The sequence below is a fragment of the Notamacropus eugenii genome, chromosome 5 (assembly GCF_028372415.1).
Source record: "Notamacropus eugenii isolate mMacEug1 chromosome 5, mMacEug1.pri_v2, whole genome shotgun sequence".
In the NCBI taxonomy this organism is placed as follows: Eukaryota; Metazoa; Chordata; class Mammalia; order Diprotodontia; family Macropodidae; genus Notamacropus; species Notamacropus eugenii.
Window position 1 is genome coordinate 7,261,278 of NC_092876.1, and position 21,174 is coordinate 7,282,451.

The 21,174-nt window shown below is 38.6% G+C and overlaps 1 pseudogene; it reads left to right on the forward strand.

Annotated features, from left to right (window-relative positions):
• Window positions 1-12,358: 12,358 nt before the first annotated feature.
• LOC140508265 (transcription initiation factor TFIID subunit 10 pseudogene) lies at window positions 12,359-13,111 on the forward strand (annotated as a pseudogene).
• The last annotated feature ends 8,063 nt before the right edge of the window (window positions 13,112-21,174 follow it).

A 21,174-nucleotide genomic window follows, 5' to 3' on the forward strand; every position in this document is an offset into this window, starting at 1 on the left:
CAAAGCAGGAACATCTCATTAGGTGCTACTATTTCAGTCTCTCACATGTCTCACAGTTAATTACAAAGTTTTTCAGATACACTTTTAGAGTACCCTTGTATATTTTTTTCTGACCTCTATGTGAGCACTCACCTTGAATGAATTCTCTATAAAATAGTCTTTAAGAAAAAATATACTGAGATGGCTGGGTGATTGGTAATTACTATCTCCCTCACCTTGTTGACCATCATGAGCCCAGAGAATATCTGCCCAGGAAAAAAACCTCAAACAGTGGGAGCAGCAAAAGGGGTAAACAGACTCTTAGCCCATGAGGCTAAAAAGATCACTGAAGAAGGTTTCTCTTGCCCTGACTGAAGGGGACAAGTGCAGGATCAAACCTGTCCCAGACAACCCCACCTCAACAAACTGGGAGAAGACCCTGAGCCTCAAGGGGATGAAGGCAACAACTGCCAACACCAGGATCCTAGGCATGCCTCAGCACACGAAGGGAATCAGGGAGGCACTAGGGCAGATGGGACCACCAACTGCTGAGCTTGTCTATGCTCTAGCTCAGCAGAGGAGACCTCCTGTGTCCAGATCATCCCTTCCGCACAGTTAATGAGCTAACTCCAGGATGACTGTGGGGAAACCCAAAAAGACCTCTGCTTTCAAGCACCAGCCAGCTCAGCACCAGATAAGCTGCAGCATTTGAGCTTCTAGCTGAAAGAACCAGAGGCCACAACATTAGGCACAAGAACTGTGTGACAGAGCTCCCTGCACCCCAGATGCAGAGATCTACTTTAAAAGTCGGGAAAACTGTTATTATCATGAGTAAGAAGCAAAACAGAAAAGAGTATAGAATATTTCTATGTGGACAAGGACCAAAACACAAATACCAAAGAAGTCAGCACTGAGTCTATACTCCTATCTGAAACTTCAGAAGGGAATATGAACTGATCTGAAGCACAAAGAGCCTTCTTGGAAGAGCTCAGGAAGGATTTGAAAGCACAAATTAGAAAAATAAAAGAAAAACTGACCAATGACTTTAAAAATATGAAAAAAGAAATCACAGAAAAATTTGAAAGGACAATTGGACAAATGTAAAAGAAAGCACAAAACCTAACTGGAGAAAATAAATCCCTAAAAGGAACAAATGGAGAGATGGAAAAGGAGATGCAAAAGTTAACTGAAGAAAAAAATTGATAAAAAATAGAATCAGGCAAGTAGAAGCTAACGAATCTATGAGACATCAGGATTCAGTCAATCAGAAACTAAAGAATGAAAAGACAGAAGAAAATGCAAAATATCTAATTGGAAAAACAACTGACATGGAAAACAGATCCAGGAGATAAAATATAAGGATTATTGGTCTACCAGAAAGTCATGATAAAAAAAGAGCCTGGAAAATATCATCTAGGTAATCATCAAGAAAAATTGCCCAGAAGTCCTAGATGCAGAGGGCAAAATAGTCATCGAAAGAATCTGGCATTCATCTCCTGAAAGGGATCCCAAACTAAAAACACCAAGGAATATCATTTTCAAATTCCAGAACTATCAAGTGAAGGAGAAAATACTGTAGACAGTCAGAAGGAAACAATTCAAATATCAGGGGCATACAGTCAGGATCACACGGGACCTTGGAGCTTCTACATTAAAAGACTGAAGGAACTGGAATACAATATTCCATAAAGAAAAGGAGCTGGGACTACAACCAAGGATTAATTATGCAACAAAGTTGAGCATAATATTTCAGTTAAGGAGGTGGACATTCAATGAAATGAGGGATTTCCAGAGCTTCCTGGTGAAAAGGTCAGAACTCAATAGAAATTTGATCTGCAAATGCAAGTCTCAAGAGAGGCATAAAAAGGTAAACAGGGGGGGAAAAATCTTGTTACACAATATAGGGAAACTGTTTACATCCCTGTAAGGGAAGATCATACTTGTTAATGTTGAGAATTGTATATTTATTATGACATGTAAAAGGGACATATACACAAAGAGGGAGTGGATATAAATTAAATTATATGATGATAACACATGTGACTTAAGGGTGTGAAAGGATTGTAATGGGAGATGTGAAAAGGAGTAGACAGAAAAAAATGGATTCCATCACAGGAAAAGAAACAAAAATATATTACAGTAGAGGAAAAGAGGAGAGGGAAATGAGCATTGTTTGAGAGGCTTTCTCATCTGATTGGATTCAAGGAGGGTACAACACACTCAGCTAAGAATAGAAATACAATTAGCTCTATAGGCAATAGGAGAGGAAGGAGGAAATAAAAGGGATGAGAAGCTAAAAGGGAAGGAAGAAGTAGTAGGGGAAAATGGGATTAAAAGGGAGCAGGGCTGAAAGAAGGGAGACAAGACTGAGGGAGGCAGTGGTCAAAAATTAAAACTCTCTTGTGGAGGGGAAGGGAGAAGTAAAAGCATAAACAAAGTGAAAGGAAATGGAGGGAAAGACACAGATGGTAATCATAACTGTAAATGTGAATGGGATGAACTCTCCCATAAAACGGAGATGGACAGCAGAATGAATTAAAAACCATAATCCAACAATATGTTGATTACAAGAAACACATCTGAAAGGGGGTGTACACATAGGGTAAAAGTAAAATGTTGGAACAGAATATTTTGTGCTTCAGCTGATGTAACAAAAGCAGGAGTAGCAATCCTAATCTCAGAAAAAGCAAAAGTAGAAATAAATCCAATAAAAAGAGATAAGGAAGGAAACTATATCCTGCTAAAAGGCACCATAAACATAGCAATGTCATTACTAAACATAGATGCTCCAAGTGGTATAGCATCCAAATTCTTAGAGGAGAAGTTAAGGGAGCTATAGGAAAAAATAGATGGCAAAACTATACTAGTGGAGGACCTGAAACTCCCCCTCTTTGAAAGTGATAAATCTAACCTCAAAATAAATAAAAGAAGTTGAGGAGGTGAATAGAATTCTGGATAAGGTAGATATGACAGATCTCTCGAGAAAACTGAATGAGGATAGAAAAAAATATACCTTTTTCTTAGTGGTACATGGCACATATACAAAAATTGACCATGTACTAGGCATAAAAGCCTCACAATCCAGTGCAGAAAGGCAGAAACAGTCAATGCATCCCTCTCAGATTATAATACAATCAAACTTCTATGCAATAAAATGCATGGAAATATAAACCAAAAACTTATTGGAAACTAAACAATCTAATCCCCCCAAAATGAGAAGGTTAAATAACAAATTAAAGAAACAATAAACAACTTCATTCAAGAGAATGATAATAATGAGACAACCTACCAAATCTTATGGGATACTGTAAAAGCAATTCTTAGAGGAAGTTATGTAATTTTGAATGCCTACGTGAATAAAATAGAGAAAGAGGAGATAAATGAATTGGGCATGCAGCTGAAAAAGCTTGAAAAAGAGCAAATTGAAAATCGCCAAGTAAATACCAAATTGGAAATACCGAAAACCAAAGAAGAGATTAATATAATTGAAATTAAGAAAACTAGTTAATTAATAAATAAAACTAAGTGTTGGTGTTATGAAAAAAAACAATAAAATTGATAAACTTTTGGTCAATTTGATTAAAAGAAAGAATGAAGAAAACCAAATTGCCACAATCAAAAATGAAAAGGGTGAATTCACCTCCAATGAAGAGGAAGTTAAAACAATAATTAGAAATTACTTTACCCAACTTTATTTCCATAAATTTGACAATGTAAATGAGATGGAAGAAACTAAATTATCACTCTTTGCAGATGATGGGATGACATACTTGAAGAATTCAAGAGAAAGAAGTAAAAGGCTACTTGAAATAATAAAACACTTTGTCAAAGTTGGAAGTTACAAAAGAAACCCACATAAATCATTTGCACTGCAATATATTACTAACAAAGTTCAACAGCAAGAGATAGGAAGAGAAATCCAGCTTAAAGCTTTAGTAGACACTATAAAGTATCTGGGAGTCTACCTGCCAAAACAAACCTAGGTAATATACAAACACAATTATAAAACACTTTTTGCACACATAAAGTCAGATCTAAGTAACTGCAAAACAACAGTGGCTCATGGGTAGGCCTAGTTAATGTAATAAAAATGAGAATTCTACACAAATTAATTTACCTATTCAGTGCCATCCCAATCAAACTACCAGATAATTTTTTCTAGAGCAAGAAAAAATAATATCAAAATTCATCTGGAAAACAAAAGGTCCAGAATATCAAGGGAAATAAAGAAAAAAATACTAGGGAAAGTGGGCCAGGCCTACCAGATCTTAAAGTGTATTATCAAGCAGCAATCAAGAAAAACACTTGGTACTGACTAAGAAATATAGGGGTAGACCAGTGGAATAGTTTAGGTACTCAAGACATAGTAGTAAATGAATGTATGATTGTTCAGTTTGATGAATCCAAGGACCTCTGTTTCTGGGATAAGAACTCACTGTTTGACAAAAATTGCTTGGAAAACTGGATAACAATTTGACAGAAACTGGGCATAGACCAATGACTGACACCATACACAAAAATCGAGTCCAAATTGATACATGATCTAGTTATAAAGGCTGATACTGTAAACAAATTAGAGGAGCAACAAATAGAGTATTTGTCAGATTTATGGTGAATGGAGAAATTTATGACCCAGCAAGAAATAGAGAACATTATGAAGTGCAAAATGAATAATTTTGATTACATTAAATTGAAAAATTTTTGCACTAACAAACCAAATGCAGCCAAGATTAGGAGGGAATCAGAAAAATGGGAAAGGATTTTTGCAATTAGTGTCTATGATAAAGGCTTCATTGCTAAAAATATATAGAGAGCTGAGTCAAATGTACAAGAATGCAGGTCATTCCCCAATTGATAGATGGTCAAAGGATATGAACAGGTAGTTTTCAGAGGAAGAGACTAAAGCTATCTATAGTCATATGAAAAACTGCTCTAAATCACTATTGATTAGAGAGGTGCAAATCAAAACAACTTTGAGGTACCACATCACACCTGTCAGACTGGCTAACATGACAAAAGAGGAAGATGGAAGATGTGGGGAGTTGAAAGATTAGTTCATTGTTGGTGGAGCTGTGAACTGATCCAACCATTCTGGAGAGCAACTTGGAGCTATGCTTAACAGACTACAAAAATGTACCTCCCCTTTACCTAGAAATGTCACCTCTGGGACTGTATCCCAAACGGATCATAGAAATGGAAAAGGGTCCCACATGTACAACAATATTTATAGGAGTGCTCTTTCTGGTAGCCAAAAACTGGAAATCAAGGGGATGCTCATCAATTGGGGGATGAAGAAGTCTTCGTATGTGGATGTAATGGAATACTATTGTACTATGAGAAACGATGAACAAGAAGACTTCAGAGAAGCCTGGAAAGACCTATATGAACTGATGTTGAGTGAAAGGAGCAGAACCAGGAGAACTTTGTACACAGCAGCAACCACAGTGTGCAATGAATTTTTCTGGTAGAATTAGCACTTCATTGAAATGCATGAACTCAAGAAATTTCCAATGTGCTATGATAACGGCATAGCAAACTGAGAGGAGCAAGTCTTATGCCTGGCCAGCAGGCTGCTCGACCTCCTGTGGAGCTCTCGAGTAAAAGAATGAGGCGGGAGAGTGGGTCATGAAGCAACTCTGATTTATTCAAGCAAGCACTCTGATTATATAGTCTCTGCCAGCCAGCCCAATGAACCATGGTAACATACACAAACAAACCCAAAACTATAGTAATGAATACAAGCTGGAACTATAGTAACAAAAACAAACCAGGGGTGGGGCTGTCCCTTCCAGCGCCATCTTGTTCACCCTTCCCTGCTCTGGACTCAGTTTACCTGATGTCCATCAGTGTAGCATCCCAGATGGTGTGGCGGTCAGCGCCCCTTACACCAATGGACTCCTGAGGCAAAATACCTTTCACATCCAGAGAGAACTATAGAATTGGATTGCAGGCAGAAACAGACCATTTTCTTTTGTATTTTCTTATGTTTTGTTTTGTTTTATGCCTTCCCCCATTCATTTTAATTCTTCTATGCAACATGCATTTAATAGGCATGTATGTATTGAACTTATATAAGATTGTATGCCATCTCAGGGAGGGAGTAATGAGGGAGTGGAAAAAATTTAAGATATATGGAAGTTATTGCTGAACATTGAAAACAAATAAAATAATTCAATTTAAAAAAAGAAAAGAAAAAATGCACTTTTGGCAATTGAGCAATGTGTTCAGTCAATAAAAGTTGAACTCTCTGTAATAGAATTTAAATGCTTGATAGACAACTCAAGAAAAAATCCTCTGTGGCCAGTAATTTCTTTTACCAAGCAATGTTGAGAATTTCCCTAAGACAGCTCAAATAGAAGAAATTCAGTTTCCTTACATGGCATTGGTATTGCCGTGGTCCAGGTATCACAGTCATACAACAATGAGGTCAGCACAGTGGCTCAGTAGACCTTCAGTTCAATAAACAGTTTAAAATTTTTCTCTCCCACACTCTCCTTCAGAGTCTCCTAAACACTGAGTGTAATGATAATTTAAATGGGAAGATCTTTTATAATCATTACTAAGCACATGTTACCTGTCTGGGTCACATGGAAGCCTGAGTTACATGAGTTTTAGTTACATGAAGAGTTTGCTGAATGGGTGGAACAGGAAAAGGCAGAGCCAGAGGAGAGCTGAGAAAATAATTGGAGAGAACAGTCGGAGCTAGGAAGGATGCAGGCTGCTTGCTACTAGGAATGAAAGAGAGTGTGTGATTTCTTTAAGACAGCCTGCTTGTGATTTGTTTAATGGAGGTACTTTGTGTTGAGCCTAGCAGGGGGAAAGCCTTGGAGATGGTGTTGTTCTTTGCATTATTGTTGTTTATAGATTTTTGTTGCATTGATGGATTTGACTTTCTGGTGTCTGAATAAATGTTTTGGTTCTGCCTTCCACGTGAAGAGTCTATTGTAGTTTACTATTCAGAAATTTTCCAGGATACACATGACCACTGTGGGCACTGTGAATATTGCATGGGCACCACACATGACAAAAGGGATGGGATTTTGAAATATCACACTTCTATTTGGCAATAGAAAGACAAAGGAGACAAAGGAATAAATGGATGTCCCAGGATGGGAGGATTTGCCTTATTCCTCCCTGGCAAGAGAATGGACTAAAGGCACAGGGCTTTGTGAAAACTGGGAGCCAAGGTTTCAGAAGGGAGGATAGAGACTTAGAAAGATGTTTTCAGGGAATACTAGTAGAACCAGAGAAGAAAATAGCAGTAGTATGTAGAAGAAGCTGGGCATTGTTAAGAAGCTATCAAATCATATGTAAAAGCAGAGACAAGCTATTGCAGAAGGCTCAGGTGGAAAGAGAATTGTCTGGTTAGCATGAGAGGCCTTGCATGCTGCAGCAATGAAACTATTCTTTAGCAGAGGAAGCTGGAGGATCTCAGGTGGCAGGAGAAAAAGCAGTTGTTTGTTTGGCTCACAGGAGATGAAAAGTTTACAATAGGAAAGTAAAAGCAGCCCTTGCACTGGCTGGGCTTGATTTGGCCTTACCACAGGCCGGGAAGATATGTGAGAGGAGAATGAAACAAATGAGGAGACTGAGGTTTGGCCATGGCTAAGAAGGAAGCAGGAGAATCAAAGGGGAACACAGTGTTTGGGGAGGTGATTGAGCATTTTACTCAATAAAGGTCACAGATATCTTGAATTGGTTCATCCAAAGGATGGGAGAATCATTGGTACCTTGGTTGGTGAGAATTAGTGAAAAAGATGCATTTCAATGAGACAAAAGAGTAAATAGCCAGCAGATTCAAAGTCAGAATAGACTGACAAGAAAAGAATTGACTTTACCTCTTTTGAGAGCAGGAGTGGGTTTTGGAAGTAAAGATGTCATTCCAACTAATCAACTATACAGAATATTCTGAGAAAAGGGGCTTAATACTAGACTGGGCACGAGAGTGAGAACTGCCCCTACAGATCCTCTAGAAACATTGTATCTGGATTCTTCACACCCGCAGGATGAATTGGAGGATGGCCAGGCCCCAGCTCAGATTAAAGAAAGTATACTGCTAGCCAGAAAGATGACCCCAAAACTGCAAATTTGAAAAGAGTACACAGCAACGAATAAGGTTATGATGGTGGGTTTGTGGACTCCAGAACCATGACTGACCTTACACCTACCCTGTTTCTGGTGATTGTCTCCTTGTTTCTTTTTGACTTTTTATCTGTTCACCTTATTTGTCAGATGCGTTTTCTGCAGGCTCAGTAGCCTCCACCTGCAGATACCTGATCACTTAAGCCAGATGCCACCCGACATATAATGTAATATGTCTTCCCTGGACCTGGCATGGACCAAGCTATGGATGTCAGCTAAAGAAGTGACCTCTCGATTAGGACCACTTGGGGCTCAGGCAACTCTACATCTAATCTCAGCAGGAAGTAGCTATGGAAGAGGAAACTTGTGCCCTTTACCCCAAGATATGGACCTCATTCATTCGAGGGAATGGGTGCTTGTGCTTAAGCACCTACCTAAATGTTGTTTTACGTGCTTATTTTGTATGATCCCTGTGATGGGGTGCTTGGGTGCCTGTACTTGGATCCCAGTTCTAAAATCATCTTTCTCTTTAAAAATTACATTCCTCCCTAGCATCAAAACACAATCACAGGCAGTTTCTACCCAGCCCAAGAATAATCTGTCCCAGTAAAAATGGTTATCTCTCTTCCTGCTACAGTAGTCAGCTGCACCTACAGAATTTATGACTCTGAACCAGCTGCGTACTGGCTGAAAAGGCTGTGCACTCTGTCATAATAGCATTTCCTATTCACTAACCAACCATATGTATATTAGACTTAGACATACATATACTCCCTTACATTTATCTTGTCTACCAAGATATTGAGGAACTTTTGGTTAACTTAGTGACTTTTCAGGCCTAAAACCACACCTCCATGTAGACCCCTTTGGGCTATTTCCTGATGAACTCTGGGTAAAATACCTTCACAGTAGATACCAAAAACGCATTTTACTTTAAAAACTAACCACTACTTAGCCACTCCCTAATAGTACCCTGAATCACCAAGATAACATATTTGGCACGTGTTTTACTATAGAATATCCTGTATAAACTTTACCTGCACCCCATTCAAATTGCAGAATCCCTAAGATCTCTTGCCCACTGAAAAGCATAATAAATCTTTACCTTGATCTTAAGAATGCTTGAGTACATGAATTCATTTCAGGTGACCTACTTCTGGTACTTCTTGTCTTTGCGGGGTTCTCAACCCCGCCTTTTACAGCCCTCATCACATTTCTGATGCCAAACATGGTAAACAGTCTGAGGTCTTAATCATTCTTCAGGTCATGGTAAGATTCCCTTTTCTTCCCCTTTCCCAAGCCCTCCCCCATTCCTTGACCTGTAGTTGAAGCTCATGCTTTAAGTACCTAGGAAGGTTTACTGGGGTTTAACTGGAGCCTTCAACACACTCTGGGACAATTCCCATGAGACAAGGGATAACTTGGTAAGGGATTCGTGAGGGCTCACTCACTCTCTAGGATGCTAGGAGGCAAGATAGACTACAGGTTCCATAGGTACCCCTTCCCTACTACGCATATCTCTAAGACTTACAGGCAAAAAGATGGGTCAACTCCTCACCCCCGAGATTTAGTCGTAGGAAACTTGGTCTCCAAGACCATAAATAACGTTTTAGGTGACCTCCATTATGAACAGGAAAGCCAAGCACAAGTGTCTGATTTGTGCAGATGATTGCTGACAATCCTCTCTGAGATTGTGAATTCTTCCTTTTATTGTCTGTATATGTTCTGTCTCTAAATGCTCTGTGTCTGAATGAATGTGTCTCTGTTAATTCAGCCAACCTGGTTCAGCTGAACTTTGGCATGTGGTTATCACTTTCCCTCCCCATCTCCCACAAGCTCTGATTACATAGTTTCAGAGGAATGAATGGATGGAAGAGAGAGAGAGCCAAGTCTTTTACTGTTTAGTTTATATGATTGCTAGAGACAGTGTCAGGTCAAAAATAGAAAGAAATATGGTATGTGCAGTTTTAAAGGGGTTTTCATCAAGGCCCACCACAAAGAATGAACATATAGGAAGGAGAATTGCTTGGGTAGAAAGTTTAAGGAAAGTATTAAAAGTTTGGAAATTGTGGAAAGCTATTAGTAAAATTATGTCTTTTTCTACCTTCTAACCCGGACCAGGTTTTGGAGGTGGGGAAAAAGACAAGAAAATGAAACGAGAAAAAAGGGAAACTTTTCCCCTTGTATCACAGAGGTAGGTTGACTAGCATTTAATCATTTCATGCCTCACCTAAAAGAAAAAAATTTTTATGTAACAGGTACAACCAACAGGCAATTAAATGCATTCTGGTCATATTTTGACAGAACTGTGTCACTCCTAATTAGATGTTTAAGACAGGTCAGATACTATTTGGCACTAAGACAAATTGGGAAAATGCATAAATCTAAAAAAGAGACACCTTGGAGACACAGTTTTGAGCTCCCCAGTAAAGAGGAGGTGACTAGGCGTAAGTGGATCTTTTTCCAAAGTTTCCCTCACTTTGACTGGCAGATACACAGCACTCTCTTTCAAAGAGAATTTTAAGAAGTGGACACAGACTTGAAGTTTACTTGAGTAAAAGTTAGAACTATTAAGATCTTTCACACTGACTCTGACCACCAAGCCAGGGCTCTGTTGAATATTTAGAACAGCTAAAAACATTTTAGCAGATTCTGTTAACTCCTTACATCCAAGATCAGATTAAGGGAAGTGAGTGCTTCCCCTTCCACATTTGGCAAAAGGAAGGAGGGGGAAGCATAACAGCTATATCAGGGCCCCACTGACAATAGCACTGGGTCCCTGGGCACCCTGAAGTCTACCCCTCTAGGCAAGCAGAAGAATGTCTCCTCTCAAATTCCCCAGTCTTTATTCCCATACCACCAGAGCCTGGATCTTCTGCTCCGAGTTCCCTAAAGCTGAGCAAGCCCTATCAGGAGGCTCATAGATTCCTCAAGGACACTCCTCATCCACCAAATTCCCCTCCTCAGAGGCCACCAGAACTTTAATTCAGATGCTGGATTCTACAAGCTCCTAGTACTCCCCAGTCCTTAGTCCCTTCTTTCTGCACCTTCCCAAATCACTGAGTCCCCCACAACCAGGCTCTGCAACTGTGGGGAGAGTAGGAAATGGGCCAAGAGAGTAAGACATCACAGTCCATCCAGCTTCTGAATTTGGCAAGCCCAATCTTCAATTAAAAAGTTTTATTATAAATGATAGCAGGGAAATGTAATTAATGTCATCTGAAATTTACTGTTTGTGTCACTATTGTGCTTCTAAATTATAGTAAAATTCTCCTGTACTATGAAAACTGAATGACCACTGTGAGCCAGAAATGGTGTTAGACAAAGCAATTTTAAATCTGAATTTTGTTGAAACTAAAAAAATGTCAGACAAATTATGTAATACCAATTGTGGTACTTTGTCAGAATTGCTAACCCTGTCTTCCAATGTTGCATAATTACCATTTAGAAAACCAGACATTTTCACCTTTGCCTATTAAAGAGGTTATAGCCCAAGCATTTTGGCTGTAACTTATGAAAATTGTAGGATTGCTAACTAAGTTATTTGGGGTTACTGCTTTAATTTTAAAACCTAAAATTGTTCGTTGATTACTGTGTATGGAAAGGACAGAATTAGGTGAAAATTTTATCAAGATTGGTTCTGCCCATTCAGAACAGTCCTCCTGTGTATTGGCAGACAGGGGCAACCCTCCCTGGGGTCCATGCAGATTCCTCTTATTTTGTAAAGTTACCAAGGCCCCTGTAAATCATCTAAGTGGGCAAGATCATCAGCCCCAGGAAAATAACGAGTTTGGGTCATGTAGTTCCTAAACAATGAACATGACTTGCTCAGAAGTTGTAAACAGATAAAAAGGGTTTCTAACAATTGGCTTTTTACACAAGGATAAGTTTAAAATTAGAGAATGAAAGATTTTACATGGAATCCCTTATGTATGTGAGTCCTGGTCAAATTTTACTGCTTATTGCAACTGCATGAGGATTAAAATGACTGTATCTGGCACTAAACTGTGATTACTGAAACTTTCTGTTTAAGGTAAAAAGTCATACGTGACCACATTCAACTTTGTTTTCATTTTCGGCATAGTTGTTGGCATTAAATCAGTATCTGAGAGAAATTACACTAGCTGCTCAGAGGGAATGTGGATCCTCTGCTGATAATAATTTGCATGTGGAAAGAAAAGGCTGAGGGTACAATTCTAGCTTCAATCTAGTAGGGAATCCTGCTAGCTCAGTATCCCCATTATGTTCCCTTTAAAGGATTATTTCCATTCCCACTCCCTGCCTCCTGCCTGGCGCCATGAGTGGCAGTGGAGCCGACCCTGAGGTGGTCCTGGCCCCTGCCCTTGCCCCGTTGGGCCCAGTCCCGACTCCATCCCATCCCCTTTCCAGCACCGACCCCAGCACTGGCTTTGGCTCCCACCGCAGCAGAGAGCAAGGCCAGCCCCACGGGAGGTGCAGGCCCTGGCCCCAGCTGGGGGGATACATCTGACTGTTGGGCCTCGGTCCCAGGGTCTGCAGTTGGGGATACTGCCCCCCTTGAAGGAGTCATGTCTAGTGGGGTGTATGTGTTATCTGATGCTGCCAATGGAGAAGTCAAGCCCATTGTGTCTAGTACACCCCTGGTGGACTTCCTTATGCAACTGGAAGACTACACACCCACAGTTTCAGATGCTGTTACTGGCTACTACCTGAACCAGGCTGGTTTAGAAGCCTTTGATCCCGGAATTCTCTGGCTTATCTCCCTGGCAGCCTAGAAGTTCATCTCTGACATTGCCAATGATGCTTTACCACACTACAAGTTGAAGGGCACTGCCTCTGGCAGTTCCAGGAGGAAGAGCAAAGACCAAAAGTATAGCTTGACTATGGAAGACCGGACCCCCGCACTCAGGGAGTATGGCATCAATACCAAGAAGCCACATCACCTAAGCTCACCTCTTCCCCAGCTGGCCAGGATGTATGTAGGTGTGTACACATTTGTCCCATTCCTTCCCCACCCACCCCCACACCAGCCTGTTTTCGTAATAAACCTTTATTGTGACTGAGGCAAAAATACATACATACATACATACATACATACATACATACATACATACATAAATGAATGAATGAATGAATGGATGGATGAATGAATGAATAAATAAATAAATAAAAGGAATATTTCCCACCTGACTATTCCTGAGTCGGGCTATGAAACAGATACTGCATGATTGGAGATTTCACTCACCTGAATTCAAATAGAGTCAAGGATGTTTTATCCTGTCATATTTGGGATGTCACATGTCCCTGCTTTTTTCCTTCCATAGCAAATTTCTATGATCAATGCAAGTAATCACAAAACACATGAGTTTCTTTGTGTAATCTTACTTGGACATCTAATATTATTTTTATCTGGAATTAGAACATGTGAAGAAATTTATGTAAACTGCTTAAGACACACTTTAAGATGTTTCCATTGTTTAAAAGGATAATAAAAGCAGTAACGTTTTCTTGTGATCAGTCTCTTACTGTTGGTAAAGTGAGATTCCATTACAACACCCTTTTAACTACAGCATTTTGTGGGTTCTAGGAAATCTGCAATAGCAGGGAACTTAAGTTTGTTATAATATTTTTGAAATTCATGTCACTTTACGGACATTTTAAAACAACTGAGTTTTCATGAATTTCTATATTAAAAGTTGGGTTTTTTTGCTTTAAGGTGAAAAGAGAGCTATCATTTAAAAGATATCAACTAATTTTCTTCATAATTGTTTAGTGACTCTTAACATCACAATAAATTTTAAACAATTTTAAAAGAAAAGGAAGTACTTTTAAAAGAAAGACTTTTTAAAAAAATTTCTCTTGTAATAACTGGTAAGTTTTCATTTTCAAGATAATGTATTGCTGTTAGATTAATTTCATGATCTGTAAGGCAGAAGAGATCTTTCTGTTTTGACCTAAATTTGTGGTCATTCCATGGCCTAAGCAAGAGTTAAAATTAGTACTTGAACTTATCAATAAAAACTTAATTTCTAAAGGTAGTCTTCCAAACTGAATATAATCAGAGAAGAATAAACAAGCTTGTGAAACAAGGATGTATATCTATTCAGTTGTGAGGTTCAAGTTGGAAAATTTTTCTTTAAGGCAGTACAGCTATGCTAGTGAAGAGTAATAATAATTTGTGAGTTATGATGTCTATGGGAGAAATGTAAAGGAAAGTGAAGCAGCTTGAACAATGAGTTCAAAAGATCTGGAAAAATAAATAAAAATTTTATCAAAAATATAGAAGGCAGATAAGAAGATCTGGGGCAAATGGGGGGTCATGCAAGTCCCTCCTGTCCTTGAAGAGTTATTAAGTATTTTGAGAGGATGTGTGGAAGTTTGACAGTACTCCCATACTCACCTCAGTTCTAGTTGTTTTCTTCCTATTACTTTCAGTTCTTTTATGTTTAATCTCTATGCCAGATTTGTGTCTTCTAAGTTCAGTGCTCTCCACTTGCAAATGACAGCTCAGACTGTGTACTATCCTCTGTCTAAGACCATGACCCATCACCCTCTGCACCCAGCATCACACTGGCTACAGACTCAATCCCTTGAATGGCAGGAACCTGTGATGCAGGGACAGCTCTATGTCCTCTCTCATCATGAAGCAGTTTCAGAAGCCAACACCTTCATCCCTTACCCCAAATGATTTTGTGTCCCAACTGTTTAAGGGGGGAATGATAGGATACTTGGGTGCCTGTGCTTAGACTTCAATTCTAAAATCACATTTCTCTTTAAAAATCACATTTCTCCCTAGCCTCATAACACTATCCCAGGCAGTTTCTCCCTGGCCCAAGGACAGCCTTCCCTAGCAAAACTTTTTATATCTTTCCCTGATGCAGTAGCTAGCTCTACGTATAGAATGTATTAGTCTGAACAAGCTATGTACTGGCTGAACAGCCTGTGCAGTGAGTCATAACAACAAATACTGCTCACTGATCAATCGTAAGTATCCTATATTTAGACATACATATATTCTCTTACATTTGTCTCATCTAACAAGACATTGAGGAGAGCAGCCTGGTATTTCTTAGTCAATCTTGACCTTCAACTGACTTAGTGACATTTCAGGCCTAAAATCACACCTCTATGTAGCCCTGCTTTGGGCTATTCTCCAATGAACTCTGAGTAAAATGTCTTTGCAGTAGATACTAAAACTGCATATTCTTTTAAGAACTCACCAATCCTTAACCACTCCTTACTCTTACGTGAATCACCTAGATAGTATGTTTGACATATGTTTTACTATAGAATATCCTACTTAAACTTTACCTGTACTCCATTCAAATTGCAGGTTCCCTAGGAATTCTTGCCCACTGAAAAGTGTAATAAATGTTTACCTTGAGTTCAAGAATGCTTGAGTCCATGAATTCATTCCAGGCGACGTGTCCCTGGTACTCCAGTCTTTTCAGGGATCTCAAACTCTCCCTCTTTCCATCCCTCATCACCTGTTATATTGTTGTAAAGTTCTGTTGACACCAGTTACCTAAGATATTGTTTTATATACTTATTTTCCTGCTACAATTATCCCTGTTAAAATTCTATTCATACTAGTTGCCCCACCAACCTAAGTAATGATTATCAAATATCTTGTGGCCACATGTAAAGGCAATTTAAATGAGGAGATTTTTCATAGTCATTAATCAGACCATGTGACCTGTCTGGGACACGTAGAAGCCTGCGTTACAGTTTGCTGAATGGGTAGAACAGGAAGAGGCAGAGCAGGAGGAGAGATAAGAAAAAATTTGGAGAGAGTATTCACAGGGCAGTCAGAGCTAGGAAGCGTACAGTCTACTGGCTAATGGGAGTGAAAGAAGCTGTTTGTGATTTAGTTTCAGGGAGCCTGCTTGTGCTTTGTTTAATGGAGCTGATTTGTGGGAAGCCTAGCAGGGGGAAGGCTTGGTGATGGTGTTGTTCCCTCTGTTGCTATTGCATACAGATTTTTGTTTCTATGATGGATAGGATTTCTGGTGTCTGAATCAGCGCTTTGGTTCTGTCTTCCATGTGGAGAGTCTGTGGTATTTCCCAATTCAGAATTGTGTCACAATATTCGTGGACATCTTGGACACTATGAATATCGCATTGGTGCTACACTGAGCTAATTCTAGCAATACTTGCATCAACCTCATGATCTAGGTACACATCCCTGGAAAGTATGTTGCCAAGGTAATAAGTGAATTTATCCACAGCCTTCAAAATATATCTCTCTACTTGCTATAACAACTCATGTGTAGTTTGGGCTAAGGGAGAAGCAGTGTTTTCTCAGTGTTAATTTTCAGACCAAAATTAGCACCAGCAACATAATGCCTATGCTGGCATTAAAATGACCGAAAGTTGCAAGTATGTCTTCTTTTGGCACCTTGATGATGGTGGTCTGAAGGTCTTTACCAAATTTTCATTGGTCCTCATCAGCATTCAGTACAGTAGGAGCATGTGCATTAATGAGATTCGTGTGACAACGTTGTGCAATTGTCTGTGCCACTGTCATGAGCTTGTAGTTTTGATCTATTGAGACATATACAAGCTTATTCACTAGATTAGTTTTCATGGCAAAACCTTCACCAACTTCGTGGTACTCTTTCAGAAAAATATAAACCCAGTTCCAATTTTGGTAAGGTGACCTTCATATACCAGCCTTGTTTTAATCAGGGTTGCTATTTGGGTGCCATACTTTCTGAGTTGTATGAAAACAAGAGTTTTGGCTTCCAAGTTTTCTGAGTGTCATGTTGTTTATATGGGTGTGCAGATTCCATGTAGCACTGCCCAGAGGAAATATCTGCAGGATGACTGCAGGAATGGATCCCCACCTGCTGTGGTAAGCAGAATAGTGTTAGTTGAAGAAGACAATTTTAGAGATGCTTTCTATGTAGTATTTTGAAATGTGCAAAATTGTCAAGAATTATATTGTCTACAATGCTGTTTATGCTACGTCTCCAGCTGGCCATGGAATGCTCTTGACAAGATATGAAATGGAATTCACAGAGGAAACAGACAATCTACTCATGTGCCCCTTAAAAATGAGCTTTAAGGTTATTGAGAGAATTATGTGAACCAAAGTAACTCCACCTTGTGATTCAATTCTGGATCTCAATTGATTCCCTTTCCATTCGGTATCTACTCCAATTTCGTTCTTGTGAGTAAAGTTTATTCAGTTGTGGAAACTGTAACAAAATTGTCTTGCATTGTTAGAACCTATCAATGTGCAACTGGGAAACTTGACTACCTCTTCCTGTTTCTCAGAGATTCTAAGTGAAGAACTTAGGCTGTGCTCACCAGAAACTCAATGAGGTTCAAAGATTGATACAAGGAGTTTTCTCACAATTATACACCTCAAGAAACCCATATATCTTATCTGAAAACTTTAATTGTACTGATTAATTAGTGACTGTCTCCATGTTCTTTTCATGGAATACAAACACTTTAGGGGAAGGGAGGGTGGAGTGAAAAAATTGTACCTTTTTCTTCTCCCCCTCTGAATACTCAAACTCACTCATCCCCCTCCCAAATCAGAAAACCCCTAATCTTTCTTTCAATTAGAAATCAGATTGCCTATTATTGTATCTTGATTTATTTCCTGTTATAGCCTGTTAATTGTATGCTTTTAATGCATAAAATTCAGTCCACCTCTGTATTCAAGGTCTAGTACCAAGCTGAGGAGTCCTGCTCCTTGGTATTTCTCATGGATTGGCATATGTTGCTTAATAAATCAATATGCTCAAAAGGTGGAACCTTTGTTTACTCAGTCATTTCAGATTTCATCCACCACTGTTTCCATTTTTAAAGGTAAACAATTCAGATGCCCAAGGTTCTATATGATCTATAGCCTAGGAAAAAGAACTTTCATTTGCAGAAAACACAGAAATGGAGAGTAATTTAGTTGTATTTGTTACTCATTCAGCATCCCCTAGGCACAAGTTCTAGCATAATAATATAAATTCTGAATATTTAAGAAATGCATATGCAATTCCATGACCACAACTTTCTTCTACATGAAACAAAAGCTTAGAGGAGATTCAATTTTGTGTTCTTAGGTTATATTCACATACACATCTGTACATGTATACAAACTCATGAAACATATACACACATTCTTGTATATATATGGTATAAACAGACACAAATACATTTATGCTTATATATTTGTACATACATTCATTAATGACAATGATAATAAACATTTACATAGTAATTACTATGAAAGACTCTGTGCAAAGCATCTTACAAATATATTATTTGATCCTCACGACAACCCAGAGGTAATTGCAATTATTATCCCCAGTTTACAGATGAGGAAATTAAACCAATAAAAGGTTAAATCACCTGACCAGAGTCACACAGCTAGTAAGTGTTTGAGACTGGAGTTGAAAATAGGTCTTCTTAATCTAAGTCCTTGAACTCTATCCACTCTGCCATTAGCTGCTGCCAATGTACATATACATGTAATACAGGTGCTCATATCATGCTTATGTCCTTGGGAATGTTCTCATTACCACTTCTTTTGCTCAAGTCATGTTATCATGTGTACAATCAGAGGTAGTCCCATTTTTATTCTTAACTTCAAAACAAAAATGAGCATTAATGCATTCACAGCAGGATGCAAGAAGAGAATTATAAATGATATGGTGAATCTCCACTTCATATCACTTGCTTTACAATAACTATATTCTCACAGACATCTATAAATACTTGTATATGTTGTAAATATATACTTTAGATACACACACACTCATGTATATATACACGTATATATATTGAATAAGCATAATGAATATATGTAGAAAAATACATAATATGAATACATTATGTTCTATTTGAAGAATTAGATAAATTTATATTATATACAAATATAAATTCATGTAAAAATATATGTGCATCTACATAGGACACTTATGTAGGATGTATATACATATATACATACACACGTATAGATACACTTTTTAAATTAATTTATTTGTTTTCAGTTTTCTACAATCGCTTCCATATATCTTAGGTTTTCTTCCCCTCCCTCCTGCCTCCATCACCTCACTCTCCCTGCTCCCTCTCTGCGATGGCATGCAATCTTACATAGATCCAACACATATATTCTTATTAAATACATTTTCACCTTAGTCATGTTGCATAGAAGAATTAAAATGAATGGGAGAAACCATGAAAAACAAAACAAAACATAACACAATAGAAAATAGTCTGTTTCATTCTGCGATCCAATTTCATAGTTTTTTCTCTGGATGTGGAAGGAATTTTGCCTCAAGAGTCCACTGGGAATTTTTTAGGTTCTTTCATTGCTGTGAAGGGCTAAACCTACCAGAACAATTACTCTCACACCGTGGTAGTTACTGTGTACAATAATCTCCTGGTTCAGCTCCTTTCACTCAGCATCGGTTCATATAAGTACTTCCAGGCATCTCTGAAGTCTTTCTGTTCATCATTTCTTATAGCACAACAGTATTCCATTACATTCATATAACACAACTGCTCTTCAATTGGTGGGCATCCTCTCCATTTCCAGTTCTTGGCAATCTACAAAGAGAGATGCTATAAATATTTTTTTTTACATGTCAGTCTCTTTCCCATTTTTATGATCTCTTGGAGATACAGTCCTAGAAAGATATTTCTGAGTCAATATGCACATTTTTGTAGCATTTTGGGAATAGTTCCAAATTGCTCTGCAGAATGGTTGGATCAGTTCACAGTTTCACCAACAATGAATTGGTATTCCAATTCTCCCACATCTTCTCCAACATTTATCATCTTCCTCTTTTGTCATGTTAACCAATCTGATTGGTGTGATGTGGTACCTCAGAGTTTTTTTGATTTGTCTCTCTCTAATCAATAGGGATTTAGAGCACTTTTTCGTGTAACTATAGATAGCTTTAATTTCTTCCTCTGAAAACTGCCTGTTCATATCCTTTGACCATTCATCAATTGGGGAATCACTTGTATTCTTGTACATTTCATTCAGTTCTCCATATATTTTAGAAATGAGGCCTTTATCACAGACACTAGTCGCAAAAATTCTTTCCCAGTCTTCTGCCTACCTCCTAATCTTGGTTGCACTTGGTTTGTTAGTGGAAAAACTTTTCAACTTAATATAATCAACATTATCCATTTTGTCCTTCATAATGTTCTCTATCTCTTGTTTGGTCATAAATTTCACCATTCTCCATAAATCTAACAAGTACACTATTCCTTGCTCACATTATTTTTTTATGCTATCAATCTTTATACCTAGATCATGTATCCATTTGGACTTTATTCTTGTGGTGGAGCCAAGTTGATTGAGTGAGAGCAAGTACTTATCTAAACTTTAAGAAAAAGTTCTTCAGATACCTCTATAAAGAGAATCTGAACACATTTGAGAATGGTAGAATACAACAGGAGACAGAGTGTGGCAGATTTCCAGCCCAGGGCTGCCTGGAAGGTCAATGGGAAAGATCTGTTACATGGGACTGGAGGAGCACACAGTGAACATGTTTTACTAATGCAGAGCTCACCATAGCAAAACTGAGCAGGAAACCCAGGGTGGTCTGAAGTAGCAGAAGCACTGTGGATTCTCAAGGATATCAGTCCAAGACTGATTGAGAACTGAGTAAGTGAGAAGCTCAGGACTCCAGCTCAGGAGAGGAGGCTGCCTGTGGCCAGAACACCCATCTCCCAAACCTCACACAGCAAACTACAGGGTAACTTCAGGGAAACTCAGAAAGACTTCACTTGGCCTCTATTTTGATACACCAGTCAGCTCAACACCAGGTAAGCTGCAGCATTTTAGCTCCTGGTTGAAAGAACCAGAGGCCACAATACACAAAGCCTTGAGTCCTCAGATAAGAACCATGGGACAGAGCCCACTGTGCCCCAGAAGCAGAGCTCCACTTTAAAAGCCAAGAAAACAGTGATTCTCATGAGCAAGAAGTAAACCAGAAAAGAAAAGACCATAGAATCTTGCTATGGGGACTGAAACTAAAATATGAATACTGAAGAGGTCAACATTGAGATTCTACTCCCATCTGAAACTTGAGAAGGGAATATGAACTGGTATGAAGCCAAAGGAGTATTCTTGGAAGAACTCAAGAAGGATTTTAAAGTGAAAATTAGAGA